This window comes from Trichechus manatus, unplaced genomic scaffold (assembly GCF_000243295.1).
Source record: "Trichechus manatus latirostris isolate Lorelei unplaced genomic scaffold, TriManLat1.0 scaffold00035, whole genome shotgun sequence".
Taxonomy (NCBI): Eukaryota; Metazoa; Chordata; class Mammalia; order Sirenia; family Trichechidae; genus Trichechus; species Trichechus manatus.
In genome coordinates, this window is record NW_004443971.1 from 17,964,241 (window position 1) to 17,985,559 (window position 21,319).

Here is a 21,319-nt window from a genome sequence, read left to right on the forward strand (position 1 = left end):
CAGTTGAAGTCTATTTGTTGATTTCTTTGGTATTGTTGCCTTTTAGTATTTTCTAGAGTTATTATTCCTCCTTCTTTCTCTACTATGTAATAGCAACTCAGAAAAGTTAACTGTTTCTGCTGTCACTAATGAACAATTTAGTCTGTTAGTTTAGAAATGCAACAAATCCTTTTTTAAGAATCAAAATGAAATTTGCAAATGCACCATGGAAAAAATTTAAATTTATCTTCAAAACATGACTGATTTCTGCAAAAGAATACAATGCTAATTTACTTTCTGTCACCTCCAAGCATAGCTGCAAACACATACACACACAAAATGTTTTCCTGACAGGCAAATCACAGACAAAACTGTGAGGGGGGACGGGAAGGGGGCGGGGGGACTTGTGGATAAAAAGAAGCAAGAAAAAAAAAAATCCTTGAAAAAGCTAAGTTTTCAGTCTCCTCCCACCAGTCTCTGTGAAGGATGACTTCAGCCCCTTCCTTAACTAATTCTGTCACTGTAAAATCCTACAGTCATTCTTCCACACATAAAGGACAAATAAGCTCTAGAGGAGGATCTAGATGCTTTCAGTTTTAACTCTTCGCCAATGGTGGAAAAGGCAGAATGCCTAAGCTATGTCTTTGTGGCCAATAGGATAGCGGTGTATCTCCCACATGACTGGCTGCCCCTGTCTTTTCACATGGGCTGTAATTTAGTTCAATTCAGAACTGCAGATAGTACAGCTTTCACAGTAGCAAGGGTGCCTGAGCATAAGTGGCTGAGTTCCGAGTGACTTTATGAAGCACTTCTCTACCTTTCTCTGCCCGGAAAACGAGGATTCTGCACCTGCATCAGGGACAGTCTGGCAGAAGTCTCGGCTCTGTTCCAGGGACAAGGAACTAGAACAAATAACCATTCTGAAATTGTAAGTATACATTTGTTTTCATCAAGGGTACTGATTCAAATAGTCTTATATCATAAGCATCAAATATCTGAAGATCGTTGTGTAGGGTACTCTTTTATGGGGGTATCGGAGCGTCTTGAACTGGCAGGAAAATATTTCAGGAACAATCATTGCGTGATGTGTTACGTTAAAGATAAAGAATTAAAAATAAAAGGTCAGCATTCCACAGAGTAGCGAGCTGCAGGAGGCTGCACACCCGAACATTGCTCCAGTGCTGCTTTGTTCATAAGAAAAAATAAAGGCTCACACATGTGTATTTAGTTCACTTCTTCTTTGCTCTTTATGTCTAGTCAGATTTGATCTATACCCAAGAAAAATAAAAGACAAAGTTTGCTGACTCCACTGACGAGGGCACCACAGACTTTCCAGACATCTGACAGTTATTGTAATTAGCTATGAAAGACTGCTAAGACACTTGGGGGCAAATAGCTCTTAAATTCTAAACAATGGCTTCAAGCCAGGGCTTTCTTTTTTATTTACTTTTTAGTCATCACTTTTAATTCTATAGTATTTCTAGGGGCTGGATAAGTTTCAGTGTTTTAGCCCAGAAAATGTGAAATAAAGTCCCAGTAAAAATGAAGGCGGCTGAAAGTGGTCAGTGTAAAGACAGAAGTAAAAGACAGCTTTCTGTCTCAGGATCCAGCCTTCCATGTATAAAGATTTTTTTGAAATTCTTAGTAGGGTGGAGTGAGGATGTGGAGGTGGGGAAGAAGCGTGCGGAAGCTTCTTTATAGAAGAATGCTGGAAGAATAAAATAATCTGCGATTTTTTCCTGACTAGCAGGCAAAATATATGGTTAGCATCTAAGTTGCATTCATGGAAAGATTTTTTTGTTGTTGTTGTTGTTAGAGTTTGAAACGGAAGCAACATAACAAAGCAGTGTTTTTTTTTTTTTTTAATTTATAAAATAAATGCAAAGAACTGGGGCGAAATGCTGCTGTGTTATTGCTTTCTTCTTACATTCAGCGAGGGTAATCCATCAGTGCATTACGCCTTTACTTCTAGAATCATCCAAATCCTTAAGAAGTTATAAGCTAAGTCTCATAAGAAATTAAAAGGTAAATCAGATCAATGTGATTTTGACCGATGAAGAATTTCAACGACAAAGCCTCTCCCCCAAAAGAGTGTATGTAAGAAAACATTGCCCTCGTCCTTTTTAAAAGAGAATATTAACTCCATCAATTATTGAAAAGAATTATTCAAAGGCTCCAGACATAACTAATTATGGCTTAAATAGACCTGCCAGAACAGAGCTTGCTTTCTAATTATAAAAGTCCAAGACTTTAGGATTCATTTTTTAAGGAGGACTTGGACACAGATTTGCACATAATCTTTTTTTAAATACACAAATTTTTTTTTCTTTGTCTGCTCTCATGTTATCTACACCTCCCCCACCGCCTCCCACTGTGCGCTGAGACACCTGAAGGCTAGACATAATGATCAACAGAGCTCCAGCCTGTCTGGACTCCAGCCAGGTTTTTTTCCCCCCCTTTACAATCAAGGAGCTTGCACGCAATGCATGCCGAGCCTATTCCACTGCTATGTGCAGATCCGGGATGGAAGTCTTACACATGCTGCGGAAAGATTAAAGACAACAATATCCCCTTTCTCTTACCCCAGACAGCCTCGATTTTTAACCCTTTCATTACCCTTAAAGCCAAGACGTCTTAGCCATTCAAATGCAGGTCTCAAGGGACGCTGCAACTCCTGCATCGTATTGTACAGACACACATGCCTCATTTGGTATAGAAACCTCATCTCCACAGACCCCCGTCGCGATATTTTAGGATGAACAGCGTGCTATAACCAAACAGAACATAATCTGCTTGTGCAAGGAATGTATTTTTGAATGAACTTAAGCTGTATGAAATCTGGAAAAAGTCAAAGATCTTTTTGGAAAGGTTCTTGTAAACCTTGCAGAAGGTTATGCCGTTTCTGATGATGCTGTTCTTTAAAGCCTCTCTCTCTCTCTTTTTCTCTCATACACACTCACACTCAGCCAGGCAATTATATCATTATACCACAGAGAAACCCAGGTTTGCTGGTGATGTCATCACATACAAAATTTTTCCTTTGTGGGCAACGTTTTCAATCACCTAATCGCCAAAGTCTGTTGGGTGTGTGCCTATAGGAAGTTCACGTGTTTGTGGGGTTAACCGACACCCACAGGAAAGGGCTATTTTATGTGTAGCTATCTATAGCTTGAAGATGTGTTCATGGGGACAGTATGGGCGTATTTATCAAGATATATGTAGTCAGTTTCCTGGTTCTAGAAAGCCTTATTAATATGCTGGCTGAACATTTCAGAGATGGCTGAATTTCAATGATATGAATAGGATGTAGAAACGGTGAGCATTTTGAAATCATTTGGGTAAAAATGCTACAAGACTGATGATTGTTAGACTTGGTGTTTCTTGTTATTTAAAACTTCGCAGCCATTAAATCATTTTTGCTATTGAACTAATTGCTTAAGGAAAGGATCATTTCATACAAATGATTTGGAAGAAATGCTCAATTCATGTACTTTGATAGGCGAATTTCTCTGGGTTAAATGACAGTTGGATTAAATTTTTTTGTGGGCTGGTAGAGTGTTTGTATTTGTTTTCATGTCTATTTTCTGGGTCTTAACACTGAATAATCATTCACCAAACAAGTGTTCATATTTTTAATAATGTATATATTTACAGTACATTATTTTTAGTTTACTTAACTCAAATAGAATAAAGTTTAATAATTTTATCAAGACATATACCCAGATCTGAGATGTAAATACAGAACAACTGTGCATACACTGTCTCTTAATTACCAAGTTTTGATACGTAATTTAATTAATCTTTATTAATAAGGAATAACTGTTTAAACTTACCATTTCATATATATATGAATACAAATATATATACATACACATATCTTTGTATTTTCTTCTAATACTTCTTGCAAGGCAAAAAGAATTATTTTTAAATGGATTTTCAAAACATATGTGTACCAACAGCACTGTTTATACATCAACACACAAATTAACGAAGATTTATTTTACCAATGCATTATGTGATCATTCTAAAGAAAATGTTTTTTTTTAAATGTTCTTTTTTGTTTTAATGTTACTATTGTTGAGAAGGATATATACCTTAAAGAACTGACATGTTTTGTGTCTAGAAAAAAACAAGCTACACAAGTTAGGTGACATTCTATGTAGTGAGACTCCAGTGTGAACTAATAAATAACTTTTTTTAGAAATTCTTGGACCTGACTGTATAATCTTTAAGTAAACAGTTCTTCCTATACATATAATGGAGTTCTTGCCTAAGGATGAATTTTACTACTGATCTATTAAAGACAAAAAATGAACGAATAGTTAGATTGAAAATTCACTTACTTTCTAAAAACAAAACATGACATTGACCACTGGGAATACAGGTTACTAAAAAGGCATCTTTCAAAGGAAAGAAGATAATGGACTTGATTGAAATAGTTGAACTACGTAACGCCAATTCAAGAACAAATGGTTTTTCAGAGCATAACGGAGAAAGAACAATTTACTATAGTACAGTTTATTCTTCTTACACAATGGTAATGATTTATTTGAAATGACAGAACAAACACTGTAGATATACAAAACAGCCAGTGGATATGTTATGTCAGGGATGTATCAAGATTCTTGTGTTTTGCCTATTAGAATGTTCTTAATCCAATTATTATTTATTCATCTGAAGACCTTAGGTAACAATTAAACTCTTGCTGAGCATATGTCGATGCTAAAAACGTGTATGTCATGTACATGTATGTAATATATAAAATATGTACATAATATATTTGGATATAATTTTGTAACCAAAAATAAATGTTAGTTTTGTGTTACAATTAGAGTTTATAAAAATATTCTTGAATTCGAATTTTAACATATTCTAACACGATGAAATTTTAATGACAGTTGCAATTAGCTATATCTGTACTACAGAGGAGTATGCTCAGATATTGGTTAAATTAATATATTGACGTTATTATATGAAAGATGCCTCATCTGAAAAAATATTTTAATCATATAGAATAATGACTCTGATTTTGCAAACAGTATAAAATACTTAAAAAGCAAAAAGCCCTCTCTCTGTTTCTTATCACTATGAAGAAATTCCTAAAAGTAGATTCTCACATACAATTTTTCTGTATGAAAAGAGAAATTAATGTTTAAAAAAAACTTGATCTTTAAGTGTAGGTCTTGCATTTTTTTGAGTCTGAGCACTGGGCAGAGGATGCACAAGAACCTCAAGTTGCCATGAGGAAAGAAGGGAAACAGGTTGGGCTGCTTCATGCCTCAAATTTTGTTCCTCCAAGCCTACATGCAGACAACACTTAAAATTAATTTGAGTAAAAATGATTCAAAGTTATTTTTATAACGTTCAAAAGACCCACGGCCCTGTTGATACCCCATGTAGGAAAAGTGTTCTAAGAGTGATTGAATGTTCCACTGCCTGCAACTCAGTCAAGCTCGGTGAGCGCTGGGGTCAAATGGGCTCATGAATCACAGATAGGAAGTGAACTGTGTATTGCATATTTGGGGACTTAAAAAGAAACATTTGGGATATTTTACCATAAACAGATTTGAGGTTGATTTTTGACACATCTTTTTAAACATCAAGCAGGCAGTTCAGCTGAAATAACTTTTGATATGTATAGCTAAGAGCAGATGGCCACGTGCTCCTTTCTTATTTAGATGAGACTTTTCCTTTCAATAACATCTTTCTTCCTGACCTGCTTAAAAATTCCAGCGAATGAAATCAGCACAGGATTTTCAATTCTAATTGACCATGTGCAGAGCAAGGGCCAGTAGAGAAATCAGTGGAGCCATTGTGAGGCTCACTACCTCAGTCTTGTCTTTGTGTTTTACCCTACTTGTACATCTAAACTAATTGAAAACATTTAATTTTTATTAATATTGATATTAATCCTTGGTGCAAATTATTCAAGTTGCTGTTTCTACCCTTTCATCACAAGTAATAAAAAAAAAAAAAAAATGGTATCATGCACCAACACTGTCTCTCAACTTGCTGGTAAGCAATTTATTCTTTGAAAAATACATTAAAATATTGGCCTGATTATTGGATTAAGATGAAAAAAGTTTGATGCTAAGTAACATAATTTTGCCTTGTCACTTGGATAAGTCACTATTACTGGAAGCTTATAAATTTTAATATTGGATGCTTTTTAAAATTTACTATGAAAACATTCACTACCTAGAATTCTTGGTTCATTATTTGTATACTGGTTATATGAAGAAAAGTTTGTTTTCTGGAGACTTCATTTGGACCTGGATTAGTAAAAGATGTCAAGACTAGAAGACTGATCTACACATCCAATATAGCTCAGGACATCGTATATGCTATAAAAATAGGCACTTAAGTTGGTTTTGTTTTTTCTTTTTGACAATTCTATTTTTTTTTTCCTTTTTTTTAAACTAAAAAAAAATTTGGTGACTTGACAAGTTTTTGACTTAAATGGCTATCTTTATAATTGACTTCCTACTGCAGAGTCAAAAATATTCCTTTTTAAAAAAATTAATCTTAGAATGGTAAAAGAGTTAGATGAAAATAAATTATTTTTCTGATACTTACATTAGTTTGACCAGTAAAGATAGAAGGGAACATAAACAAAGGTTCAATTTTTAAAATATGTAATAGAGATTAAAAAGTCAAATTAATTAGAAATTCAAGTGTCATAGAAAAAATATAGAAGTGGCCTCAAAACAACACTGTCTTTGATTTGGTATTGTTTGGTCTTTCTTCTTCAGATAATGTCTTATCTCAAGCAAAATCTACTAGTTGTCAGAAATGGGATGTCCTCATCAAAAGCCACACTAGTAGAATTGTTTGAAAAATGCAAGTCTTATGAATGATTAAATCAATCAGTGTTTCTTTGCAGCCAACTTACACAAAAATTGAAATGTGATTAGCCATAAGATTCATAACTATGAAGGTATGTTCTAAAGCACCAACATATACAGTCAATTCTTAATGAACTTTGTAATATATAAATCTCTGGGATCATCATATCTGGGGCTTTCCGCGAGTCAATATGTGTTACCAAATTACTGGAATTCTCGTCATGCCATTAAATGTATGTGTTGATTAATACCTCTGATATTTGATGTTTTTCCCACTGATTTAAAAATTTCAAAATTCCGTTGGGAAAAATAAATATATGGCAGTGATTAACCCAATTGTTATTCTCCTTCTCCCAAATGAATAGAATATACTTAGAAACTTAAGAAATCAAACAATGTATAAACAGAAAACCTAAGCATAATGAAGAGTCTGAAGCACTAAATGATACATATGTCTAGCTTAGTTATACTTTTAAGACAACAGATTTTATTAGCAATAAGTCTAACTCTGTATGTGTGAGGAGGTAGACAATGAAATATGGTGAAAATTGCTCAAATTGTATTACTGTTGTAATTTTAGATGGTTGAAGCTAAGATGTCCAAACCATATGGGATTAAATAAGGAATAGTACTCAGAGCTATTCCTGTTTTGTCTTCTTCCATATTAATGTGGGAAAAGACAGACAGGTCTTGATTCTGCAGGGTCACAGATTATCACAAGTTTTAAAATAAGGAAACTTTTTTATTTGTCGTTGAAAGGTGTTTTGGTATTTTCATTTGTGTGGGGGACATTTTGAGATTTGCTGCTCTTGTTTTTCTCCATGTATACTCATTCCTGAAGTGCACAGCACAGGAGAAATTACGATCAGTTATAGAAGCTTTGCAGCTGTGCAAAATGTCTACCCCTCACCATCTCCCTTTTCCTGTTCTGTAAGACTGTGATGATGAGTCAGAGACAGACATCCTTGAAAAACCCAGGCCTTCTCTAACTCTCTCGGGACACCATTTGTATCTGTTTTCATGCTTCTTCTAAAGGACCTTTCCCCAGACTATAGCACACTTTTGAACAGGAGAGACTTCCCACCTGGTTTGCTATTCTCTCAGTTATTTCTCCTTAGTTAGGAATTTGCCTCACCCTTAATTGTACAGCTCATGGTTCACACACAGAGCGGTATTTATACATATATACTTTTTTTTTAAACTGTAAAGGAAGAGGGACTAACAGGGTAGACATGACATCAAAAGGATAAATGTAGGTGCAGATGCAGATGTCTTTGGCAGTCTGAAAACTGAAAACTTCCAGTGTTAGAAACTGAGTGATGATCACACTGCATTTGACTGGGAAGCTCTCACTTCCAGCATGTGGAGTATGGACACTTCAGAGTGGAAGGCTTCTCTCAATTAACTACCACTTGAGGTGGGCACTGTACTTATTCTTGTGGTTCATACTTGATTTGGTGTATTTCCTGCACAGAAATGACTGTTTCAGCTTAAAGGAACTAACTTCTCTTTCAGAAAATATGGGACTAGAGAAACAAAACACATCTGTGCAAAAGAGGTGATCATGTCCATAAGGATCTGAGCGTATAAACTGTATGAGACAATCTGATATTAAGAGAATACGTCAAAAAATTGATTGTAGACATTTTCATCATACGGAGGGATTATGTAGAAACCTGTATGGAAATTTAACCTCTGTGTAGTGGGACACCTGAAATAAACAAAAAATTCCATTTAAGGTTTTAAATATGACTTTAAGTTTATTGCTTTAGGAGCCTTCAGAAAACACACATTTCACTGATGTGTATTATTGTTCAATTGTTTTGTTACTATTAGTCATTTATAAGGACATTATTCCAAATAGATCAAGATAAAGTGAAACACCCCACCAACACTCCGGTCTTTAGGGACCACTTTATCAAGTACCTTCCCACCTGAAAGGAGCTCACGATTTCAGCTGACGACAGTGACTAGGAAGAAATTCATTCTTTGGTTAGTCTGAGGACAGAAAGGGGTTAATTTTTCAAATCTCTGTGAAGGGGGGGTTGGGGGGGTTGGGGGGGGTGGGTTGCGGGTAAGGAAGATAAAAACCAAACCAAAGACTAAGCTGCTGGTGATTTGGTTGTATTTATGGATTATACTACATCTTGAAAAGAAGAAAATCAGAGCTGTAAGATGACGCTGCAGGGGTCGTCTGGACTTTTCACTGAGTCTAAAGTCTGTTTAGTCGATGCTTATTAAGGCCTGGTTTTGACCTTTGCCCTCCTCACGCTTCCCTGTTCCAGGTGCAACATTTTGCAAACGCTTTAGCATTATTGGACGCTATTCGCAAGCTTCAAACTGCAGATGAATAGAGAATGTTGAGCATAAAACACAATCCAATAGTTATGATGTCCACATTGAAAATAAAGTTAAGAAGCCATGTAAACTTATACCAATTTCTTATTATAGTTATTAAATAGTGAACATAGCTCTTCTTCAAGATATAACTAAGGCTATTCAAGTGCAATTTAAATTTCAAGCAGCTTGGTACATTTGCTATTATTAATTTTAGCAAGAACATGTTTAAAATCAAGATCTCAATCTAAAGTAATTATCTTTGAGGTCATATAGCAAATCAAATATAATTATTTCTTTAAATTCTCACACATATGCTCTTAGTAATATGTGATGCCCTATGTTCTAGGCTTATTTATTTCCAAAAAAGGATTAATTTTACTTTTAAAAATTGTGTTAACAAAAGAGAAAGCACAAAATATATCTTATTCTGAAACATAGTGAAACTTTTTTACTACAATAATCCTATAAAGTATATTTCTGTCAGTATGTATGTTAGATAAGTATAAGACAAAATCCATTTATACATATTCATTAATAGACATTTTGAGTAAAATAATGAGGGTTATGTCTCTGAAATCCCATGTTAAAAAACATGCATAAAGAATATAAAACTACTCAAAACTAACTATATAAACATAAAATAGGAAATAAAGCTACCCAGATATTTGCATACATTCAAAAAATTTAGGCTTTTATTTCATCTTTCTGGTGACTATTTTGTTTGGCAGACAATTTTCTATATTATATGAATTTACTCATTTTAACTATATATTGCTGAACTCTGAGAAAAAGAAAATCTCTAACTTTTGAGGAAAACAAACATTTTAAAATTTTACTAAAGGAGCAATGTATAAACATTTCTTTTTAGCTAGAATAAAGAAAAAGAAAAAACCTCATATTTAAAATTTTAAAATTGTTTTTAAAAAAAGGAAAAGTAAAAGGAATATAATTTACTACATACCTATGCTTCCACCACTGAGATTTAGAACATTTAGTATTTGCTTCTATTAACTCCAAGTTCTTTTAAAAAATAAACTATGTACATTGAAACCCTCCCCCCATTGTTTCCTGCTTTCTTTCTGGCTATAGATGTAATCACTATCTTACAGTTGGTAAGCCATCTTTTATTTCTGTATTTCTACACTTTAATCATCAACTTTATATGAAAAATATCAAATATGAAATTCCTAAATTAGCCATTTCTAAATTTACTCTAAAATTATTGAAAAAAATTTTCAAATGAACATATCTATTGGAAAATGCATTTACTCACTTCTAGTTCAAAACCCATAATGCTGATTAAATGTCAAGATTTAAATTGCAAAAAATTTTCCCCCTGCCTAAACTATCTTCCATGATTGCAAAACTGGAAAATAATTCAAATTCTTTAGACGTGGCTTTTAAAGTGTTTAACTGTTTTCAAGTTACATAAGAGATTGAAAATAAGGTTAAAATGTTCTACTTTAACATTATCTCTGTTGGCCCTGTTTCACTGATTTCTCAAAGGAGCATGTATTATACACAACTTCATATATACAAAAAAAAACAAAAAAACCCTAAACCCAGTTGACTCTGACTCATAGAAATCCTACAAGCGCACACGGCTGCTAACTGAAAGGTTGGCAGTTCGAACCTACCATTCCGTTCTGTGGGGGAAAGCTGTGGCAATCTGCTTCCGTAAAGATCTACAGCCTTGGAAACCTTTTGGGGCAGTTCTGCTCTGTCCTATAGGGTTGTTCTGAGTCTAAGAACCTTCACGTATGGATATTAATTTTGATATTCCATACTATTTTGATATACTGTAGGGATGCTTATTTTTAAATACTCTGAGGTACCATAAAAGCTGCCTCTGGTTTGGTTTCCTAGAAAAATATCAGCAATATCATAGTTAAGAAATGGGCATTGACTTTGAGATTGGTTTTTGCCTCTTCATTTGGAGCCAAATTTTTCTCCAAAAAAAGAAGGAAATATATTTCTGAAAAAGCACATTGAAACCAAAATCCTTATCTGAACACTATATTGCTATAGATGTGCATGAATTATGTGGTAATGCATTGTCATAGAGACCTTAGAATGAGGCTATCTTTGCCAGGGCATCAAGGCAGAAATCTACATCAGCACCTTTACGGGTATGTGTTATTTTAAACATAATCTTCAGAGAAAAAACTTCAGTTTACATAAAGGTGAGTTTAAATGTGTTTTTCTTATAGCTCCTTTAATAATCCAACTGTTTGGATAGCAATATATCAAGAGATACTTATAATCAATTTAAAATGTAAGTCAAGATCTTCATGCCTGAAGGGCAAAGATGCAACTAAAATACCTTGCTTAGATAGTTGAGATTGCTATCCACTCAAACTATTTTCAACTTGCCTTTATGAAGTACGTGTTACTTCAAGACTGGACAATTAGTAGTCAGTAGTAATTATTTACTCCAGGCAATGTTTGGGCTAATATGGTCCTAAAGATGAGTAAAGAAAATTATGAAACACAGCAGCTTTTTTTCAGGTTCAAACAAGAGTGTATGTTAGCCCTCAATAAACATGACTCTTGATTTTTTATGCTAGGTATACATTAAAAAAAAACTGATGCAATGATTTCAACAAATAAAAAATATATTGTTATAAAATATTTAAATTATTTTTTCTAGAAATATTGTATATCAATGCATTTCTTCAAATTCATCACATTTTTACTGTGAAATAAATTCAAGAGCATGGCAAGATGCTCTGTAAAGGCTTTGTTTTTATCATTTGGCCAAAACCACTAAAGCATATTTACTAATATTTTTTGAACTTTTCAATTCTCTTTTTTCCCTCAGTCATCTAGCATCTTCATTAACCTTTCAGCTACCCGCGTTCTTTCCCTCCAGATAATTTTACAGTCAGGATTTTTTCTTTGTTTTTATTCTTGTCTCTCCAGCACTTCTGGTCAATTCATTCACTACCCTTCAGTATTCTTACATCTGTTTCTCAATATAATCATACAGCGAACAAAAAGAGCACTGAGCACTAGGTAAGGAGTCATAAGATATGTTACTAAATAACTGGCTGACCCTCTTTGGACCTCAATTTCCTCATTAGCAATTTAGGGAAGTAACGCTAAGTGCTCTCTTGCTGCAAGATTAACTAAAAATGAGAATATTAGCTGATGAATGATTTCTGAACTCTCAAAATAATTTTAACATGTACCTATGCATAATGGAACATATTCCCAAATGCTGACCAAAAAAAAAAAAAAAACCCATTGCCATCAAGTGGATTCTGACTCACAGTGGCCCTATAGCACTGTTTGATAGGGTTTCCAAGGAGCGCCTGGTGGATTTGAACTGCTGACCTTCTGGTTAGCAGACAAACTGTCAACCACTGCATCACCAGGGTTTCCCAAATGCTGACATAGACATTAATACTATAGGTACGAGTTGGAATCAACTCAACGGCAACAGATTGGGTTTTGTTTTGAGAGAAGCCCCGGTGGCACAGTGGTTAAGAGCTGGGCTGCTAACCAAAAGGTCGGCAGTTAAATCCACCAGCCAATCCTTGGAAACCTTATGACACAGTTCTACTCTGTCTTATAGGGTCACTATGAGTAGGAATTGACTGGGTGGCAACGGGTTTTTTTAGTGGTCCATCCCTATTTAAAATATGGAGCCACACTTACAATTTTTCAATACTATTCTTTTTAAGTATTTAATTTTCACTTTAACTCCTTTGTATATAAACTTGATTCTTGTATTTGCCTTCTGAAGAGTGTTCTCCAGCTGAACTTCCTGATTTCCTGCATAAGGTATCATATGTAAAATCATATAGCTGGAGGGGATGTTAACTAATTCTGAGCATGCATTTTACGGATGAGGCAATTTAGGTTAGGAAACAACAATGTCACTTATTTATAGAAATTATCTTTGGGTAGAAATTGTCTTCTGAAAGTAAAATAATAATCCTGGACCATTGAGGTTGCACAACAGAAGGGATTCATTGCAGGATAGATCTTAGCTTTATTACTTCAGCCATGGGATGTGACTGTGGGGGTTTCCCAAATGCTGATACAGACGTTAATACCTAGAATTACAAAATGGACATTCTCAAAGTATTACCAAATCTGTCATATTTTAAAAGAGCACCATCACGATTTTTGAAGAGGGAAGTTGTTTCCTGAGGGACTGTTGAAGAACTTTGCCAGTATTTTTACCCTGAATTTTAACAATGCAAACTCTGATTTCTTGTTTATGAACAATTTAGGAAAAGTGATAAATTATCTTGGTAATTCTGATTATACTCCAGGCTGAAAATAGTTGATAACTGTGGTGTCAGCTCTGACTCATGGTTAGTCCATTTACAAAAGAATGAAAGATATCAGTCCTGCACCATCTTCATAATCACTGATATGCTTAAGTCCATTGTTGTGGCCACTATATTTTGAGTGCCTTCCAACCTCGAGGGGCTGTCTTCCAGCACTATATTGAGCAATATTCTGTTATAATCTATATCATTTTCACTGGATAATTTTTGGAAGTAGATCGCCAGGCCTTTCTTCCTAGTCTACCTTTGTCTGGAAGCACCACTGCAACCTGTCCACCATGGGTGACCTTGTTGGTGTTTGAAATACCAGTGACATAGCTTCCAGGATCATAGTAACACACAAGCCACGACAATATGACAAACTGACAGACAGCTGGTTGTAGCTATAGCACACATATACTAAATTTCCTTGAGGAATGAATGTATGGAGCTGAACTTGTAGTTTCAAATGTCAGGAGCAGAGATAATATTAAAAACCGAACGTTAAGAATGTAAGTCCATGGGGTAAATATTGCACCAAGGAAGTCAAATAATAAATATAAAATGAATTTACTTGAAAAGTAAAGCATTATAACTGCATTGAGAATGTTTTTCTACTGAAATGTATACAAATGGTTTAATTCACTTTTTTAGGAAGCTGTAATCAATAAGTATTCAGATCATGTCATAAAAGCATACAATTAGAAATGAATTTCTTAAGTCTGTTTGTCCACCAAAGTTATCTCTGTCTCTAGAATGAGCACAGAAGAGGTCCAAATTAAATCGCTTTGTAAGTATCCATGAGATACAAAAATGAATTGTCATCTGCCTACCCATAAGATAAAACTGTAGAAATGTCTGTGATGTTCTTCATCCTTAATTTTGTAAAAATATTACTTTACTCAAATACACAAGTAAGCCTAATCTCTAGAGGGGAGAAAATGAAGCAGAAAAGTAAAAGCATGATAGAAAGTCATATTATGTCTAAAAAGTATTTTCTTGGTTGAAGATATGAAATTAATTATTTAATGAAAATCATGTGGACTTTCAATAATATTTACTTATGACAGGTTTGGGTGGTGTTTGTCATGATGTGAGACTGGGATACATGTAACACCTATACCACCAGCCAGTTCCAGCTGCTGTTGAGTCAGTTCCAACTCACGCTGACCCAATGTGTGTCAGAGTAGAAATGTGCTCCATACGGTTTTCAGTGGCCGATTTTTCAGAAGTAGATCACCAGGCCTTTCTTCAAAGGCACCTTTGGGTGGGCTGGAACCTCTAACCTTTCCGTGAGAAGTAGAACATGTTAACTGTTTGCACCACCCAAGATATCTATACTACACACCCATATTAATACATTATTAATAATCACATTTGGACTGGAGAGGGGAAACTTTAATCGGATAACTGCTTTCAAAGTGAAGTTGAATGTATGCATCTCAATTCCCCTTATAACTTTTTTTGATCAGAAATGGAATGCTTAACCAAAGGAAGAACTGACCTAGAAAAGATCAGTTCCTAATTAATATGCACAAAATAAAATTTAACTACATACTTTATGATCAAAATTTAAGTTAAGGTGGTTATTTAATTATGAGTCAAGTGTTCAAGGGTTTGATTATGCTGTTTGTGAAATAACTTTTTTTTTTTTTTTACCAGAAAAGGGCCTAAGAGATTACCAATAGCAAAAGAAGCTGAGGCCCCAAAAGAGAAACAAGTAATCCAAATTCATGCAGTAAATTATCCTGAGTGATAAGAGTAGAATTATTTCAATTTCTCAACTGTCTCCTTGAAAGTAAATGAGTTGAGGGAACCAAAAAGACTTGAAAACACAACTGGTCCATTTGGCTGATAACATTAGCTCTGATGAAAAGCCCTACTAAGGACAAAGCTGCATCTATTTGTTTTAATAAGAAACATCCAACTTCTTATAGAAGCTCTTAACCTCGTCTGTAAATGGTTGTAATGGCACATGCCCTATATATCTCATAATAGTAGAAACATTTTTTAAGTGCTTACTACCAGTAAATCATAGTACTAAGTCAATTGCATCCAATTCTCATCAAAATTCCTCTAAGTCCCATTAGTAACCTATTTTGGATATAAGGTAATGAGAAACAGGGTGGTTATGTGCCCAAGATGCCCAGAGACCAGAAGACCTTTCACCTGTGCTCCTAACTGCTTTGCTTCTTGACTTTTCCCCATTATTGTCCTGAAATATGGGATAATAGGTGGGGGAGGGGACCTTCACAGTAATAAAGCATTTTGCAAATGCAAGGTGGTATTCATTCTCGAATGGATGCTAGCCCAACCTCACATTACCATGGGTAATCAATATTTGGACGTACAGGTCAAATCTCTCTAACGAGCCCCGTTACAAGGAAGGTTGAAGTAGAACATATATAAGCATCAGGGACAAGTCCATTAATTTAATTATTTATTTAAAATTCCTATACACTGAACTGTCTTGAAATTCTCTGTAATAGATTATATGCGTTGTACGGAATTGTTTTGTTCACATATTTCCCTATGGCTCACCAGTGTGCTGTTTTTATCTCCTTTACCTAATGAACGTGTTAGATTCTGCTATTCTATCTAAATAGAAGTAATATCTAAAAAAGTATATCAATGATGGCTGCAAATTTAAAAATTAATGTTGTGACATTTTTGTAAATACACTGAGCTTGACTCCAAGACAATTTACAGTAGCACAGAAGTCCAGGCTGTCATGGTCTCCATCCAAATGAATGTAGCCACCAAGAATCGTTACAAGTCAGAACCACAAAATTGAATCCAAGGACAGTGCTATCAAATTGTCACAATGTTGCCATTTCATAAACAATCGCAAATGTTTCTTGAATGTTAGCTCTGGGGAAGACATTAGGCATCAACATAGCTCTTGTTCTTGTAGTTTAAAGAAAAGAAAGTCTGTAGACAATCTCTTTCTTAGATCAGGATTAATGAGGTCTGTTAAGGATTACAAATCTATACTTAGAAATCTAAAAATCTCACACCTCCCAATCTTTTTTGGCTTTTTCTAAAATTTTATATAAACAGCTAAATCTTGGTTTAGTTAGAGGCTTGGTTGGACTCACGAGACCTTCTCTTTTCTGACACTTTAAGCATCAATCAACGGGATGTTTCTAGATGTGAAACAATGACTCAAATTGACTCCTCTCTTGGGGAAGAAATGTAAGTCATTGCCTGAAAATTTTCATTTTGGTTCTCAGCTTTTGCAAAAAAAGAAGTTCTTGATTTATTTTCCACTAAAGAAACTCATTCCACAAACAACGTTAAAACAAGTTTCATTATAGGCTGCATCAGAATGGATTCCTACTATATATATATTTTTTTCCATTTACTTAAAAATAATGCTAAGAGTATTTACTATTTTAAAATACATACCTAGCATACCTAAGTGCAATTTCAGCCAACAATGGCAATACTTTTATTAAAGGTCAAGGGGAACGTAATAGCAGGGGACTGAAAGCTATTGTGGTAAAGTTTCTTGTTTGCAGTATTGCTTTAAATTCTAAGAAATTCTACACTAAATTTGAAACTGTTTTCTAAAGTCATGCTGGCTACCCAGAAAAAGTTGCATGATTTAGCTCTGCCAAATAAGTACTCCAATCAGCCTTTGAAATGTTATTGAATAACTGATGCAAATGTCATAAAAGGGGCATTTATCAGAAAGGTTTACATTTGAACACGTGTTCATAATTTTTATCTGATTTTCTCTTCAACCTTAGTATTCATAAATTATTCTGAGTCATTCATTGAAGCGCTTCTGTGTTACTATGGATTTTTTTCACCATATACATGAACAATAAAATTTAACTAACATGGGGTCCCTGAAGAGTAGAAAGCAAAAGAGAAGAAGCTGACCAAACTGCATGCCTTACAGTCAGGGTGAAAGATAGGGACTGGATCACGGTGCTACCTTAAGTCAACTCATATTCACTATTGTTTATTCAAAATATTGTGCTACACGATAAGGAAACTATCAAAGATATGAGAAAAACTTAGATTACACCCTGAAGGGGTCATAGTCAATTTAATTCAAAATAAAATAAAAATTACTGAAGTAAACTTTTTAATTTAAGTATATATTTTATTCAAAAACCATCCTTTATGTGGTTGTAGAACATTAATTGTATCATAATAATCTTACATTTGAGGATAGCAAACTCCTATGTCTGCACAATCCAAAATGAGCAGAAAATTCAGGGAATTGTATTTTCAAAATTACCTTTCTTCAGGAAAAGATTAGTCCAAAGGACTAATGGACCACAGCTACCAAGGCCTCCACCAGACTGAGTCCAGTACAGCTAGATGGTGCCCGGCTACCACCACTGACTCCTCTGACCAGGATCACAACAGAGGGTTCTGGACAGAGCTGGAGAAGGATGTAGAACATAAGTCTAACTCATAAAAAAAAAAGACCAGATTTACTGGCTTAAAGGGGACTGGAGAAACCACGAGAGTATGGCCCCGATCACCCTTTTAGTTCATAAAACAAAATGGAACTAATGAAGCACAGCAGTCCAGGGACAAGGACTAGAAGGCAGAAGGGGACAGGAAAGCTGGTGATAGGAAACTCAAGGTTGAGTAAGGACAGTGTTGACATGTAGTGGGGTTCTTAACCACTATCATAGGGCAATATGTGTACCAACTGTTTAATGAAACTATTTTGTTCTGTAGACCTTCATCTAAAGTGAGAATAGCAGCACAACTGGAAGAATGTAATCGATGTAACTGAAGTGTATGTGCAGAAATTTTTGAAATGGTGTATCTTTGACTATGTATATTTTCACCAAAAAAAAAGGTCGAGAAGGGAGCGTGTTGACGTGTCGTGTCGTTGTAAACCAATGTCATAAAACAATATGTGTACTGAAGTTTAATGAGAAAATATTTGTTCTGTAAACCTTCACCTAAAGTACAATAAAAAAAAATTACCTTTCTTCAATAATTTGTAAAGATAACTGACACTCATAATGAGGATCAGAGGAGTTAAGATCCCAAGGCCTCAAAATTATAAAAGTAAATACTGGATTACAATCAACATAATTTTAGGATAAAGTTACTCATTTATTTCTAAAGTATTTGAAAATGAGAATCCAAGAATTGACGAAATGAATGAGTTCATTTTCAAGAAAATTAGACTCTTCTGTATTTATATTGTTTTGTATACTTTGAAGGAGTATTTAATAGATGATCACCACTTACATTGATAATGCATTAAAATGTTATACCAAGTCATTATTAATTGGCTAAAATCATAGTCTCCCCAAATCTTAGAGTGTGTGCATGTCATCAGAGAAGAGAAATCATTAAGTGGGGCTATTTTCTATGTGTTCAAACAAGTAGCTTTCACTGTAGGTTATTTGTTCCAGTAAATCCACAGGCATTTGGAGGAACTCAGATACACTAAAATAACAACTGTGATCTTAAAATTCTTTCAGAGTTTTCCATGTTCCATGATCCAACTTCATCAAGCCAATGATATCATGGGGTGTAAATAGTCATAGCCTGAGCACTGTTAGCATAAGCTGACCACATGTTCTGGGTCAACTAAGTTCCACTTAAGATTCCTTCAAGAATTTTCGAGTTTAGGACTGGCTTCCTCTTGTGGTTTGAATCCCAGAAACTAGTTACCATTGACTCAACTCTGACTCAAGGCAACCCTATCTGTGTCAGAATAGAGCTGTGCTCCTTAGAGTTTGTAATGACCTATTTTTCACAAGTAGATGGCCAGGACTTTCTTCTGAGGTGCCTCTGAGTAGACTTGAACCTTCAAACTTTTGGTTAGCAGCCTAATGCATTAACTGTTTATACCACCCAGGGACTTTTGGTTTGAATACCCTATAGGGTATCCCCTTTTCAACCTACCTGAGAACCAAGAAAGTAATGGTGTCAAAATCATTTTAGAGCAATTGAATTGATGGTATTACCCATGCCATGCTGCTTGTGGAACTAGACATAAGCAGACATAATACATTTATCAAACTGTAATTCCTGGAATGGCGGGACTCTCGTAGTTATAGTAGCTCAAGGGGCCACTGACATTAAATTCACTGGTGATCTGAGAGCCTAATTAACAAGTGAGTTTTTGTTACTTGTCACTTTGAAGCTTGAGTCTACGAATTAATCCCATTCATCAATCCAAAAACCAAACCCGTTGCCTTCAAGTTGATTCCAACTCATGGCAACCCCATGTGTTACACAGTAGAACTGCTCCATAGGATTTTCTTGGCTATAATCTTAACAGAAGCAGATCTCCAGGCCTTTCTTCTGTAACACCACTGTGTGGGTTTGAACCACCAACCTTTCAGTTGGTAACCAAGAGCAAACTGATTGCACCACCCAGGGATCCTTCATCCATCAATATCACCATTACTACCTTTGTCTTCACCTTTTATGTTCAGGGCAAATAGGAAGGCACTTCCTTTGAACTTTTATTTATCTACACTTAACCTTAAAGATATTTGAGCCAGATGAGAGAGTCATACTTCCTAAAAATTGCCCACATCGATGTCAGGGGCTCTGATCCATTCTGGGGATGGACCTGGGAGGAGATGTGGCAAATAAAACTGCTAAGAAGACTTAAGCTAAGGTAATATCCAAGATAACATAGATACAATTGTTTTAGAAAGAAAATGAAATTACAGGGAGATAGACAAAGGAACACATTGTGAGGACTAAATGGAGGCCATGGGTCTCTGTGACAAGGGAATCAGAATGAGGCTGGTGAGGCGTTTAGAACAACAGCCCACTTCTATTTAGGTCACATAGGCTCAGGTTTGCAATGCTAGCTCTAAGAGATTTAAAGTGTCACAGAAGGCAGACCCTCCCATTTTGTGCTCTTGTTTATGTTGAAATGACACTTGAGTAGGATTCCCAGCAGGTATGATAACAGCTTTCTTGGTACTACACCAGGAGTCCTATCCTCCTTTTCTACTTCTATTATAGGCTGTCTCTAATGAGCCTCTCAGTAGGATTATTGTTCTTTATTAGCCACCTCTAAAGTGTTGACTATGACATGTACATTCTCAAGATTATGTTCTTTAGTGTGTTATTGTATCTCCTTTCCCCCCAATACAATCACTTTCAAGAGTTTCCACTAAATTGCCATACCTTTCATATGGCTAATCATTAAGATACTAGACTGGTGTGGGGGTTTCAGTCACTGGGAGAGTAAATGAGAGGGTAGATTTTTATTGGTGGTGCAGTGGTAAAGAGCTCAGCTGCTAACCAAAAGGCTGGCTGTATGAATCTACCAGCCACTCCTTGGAAACCCTATAGGGCAGTTCTACTCTGTCCTATGTGGTTGCTATGAGTCAGAATTGACTCAGCAACAGTGGGTTTTATTGGTTTTAATGGTTTTTCTCATTGGAGAGAAATTCCAACTCTGAATTAATAATAACACTTAAGGGAAGAAATCATAATACTGGAGTGTTATGAAATGGAGTGCATAAAGATCAATATCACAGGCATTAGTGAGCTGAGATGGACTGGAATTGGCTGTTTTGAATTGGACAATCATATGATCTGCTATGCTGGGAATGACCAATTGAAGAGGAATGGCATCACATTCATCAGCAAAAAGAACTGTTATGGATTGAAATGTGTCCCACAAAAACATGTGTCAACTTGGCTAGGACATGATTCCCAGTATTGTGTGGTTGTCCTCCATTTTGTAATTTGATGTAATTATCTTGTGTGTTGCAAATTCTAACCTCTATGATGTTAATAGGAGTCCTGGTTGCTCAGTGGCTAAGAGCTCAGCTGATAACCGAAAGGTCGGCAGTTCAAATCTAACAGCTGCTCATTGGAAACACTACGGGGCAGTTCCTGTGAGGTGGCTATGAGTCT

General features: G+C 35.3%; 1 long non-coding RNA gene across 4 annotated transcripts in view; it reads left to right on the forward strand.

The window, feature by feature from the left end:
• The first annotated feature begins 539 nt into the window (after positions 1 to 539).
• LOC111820380 (uncharacterized) overlaps positions 540 to 21,319 on the forward strand; it is an 87,066-nt gene continuing 66,286 nt past the window's right edge. For 2 of the 4 annotated variants that reach the window (XR_002823931.1, XR_002823933.1), the window contains exon 1: positions 541 to 907. This is a non-coding gene — a long non-coding RNA (uncharacterized LOC111820380). Of the gene's footprint in view, positions 908 to 21,319 lie in introns of all 4 variants that reach the window. The other 2 variants (XR_002823934.1, XR_002823932.1) reach the window with 2 other exon arrangements.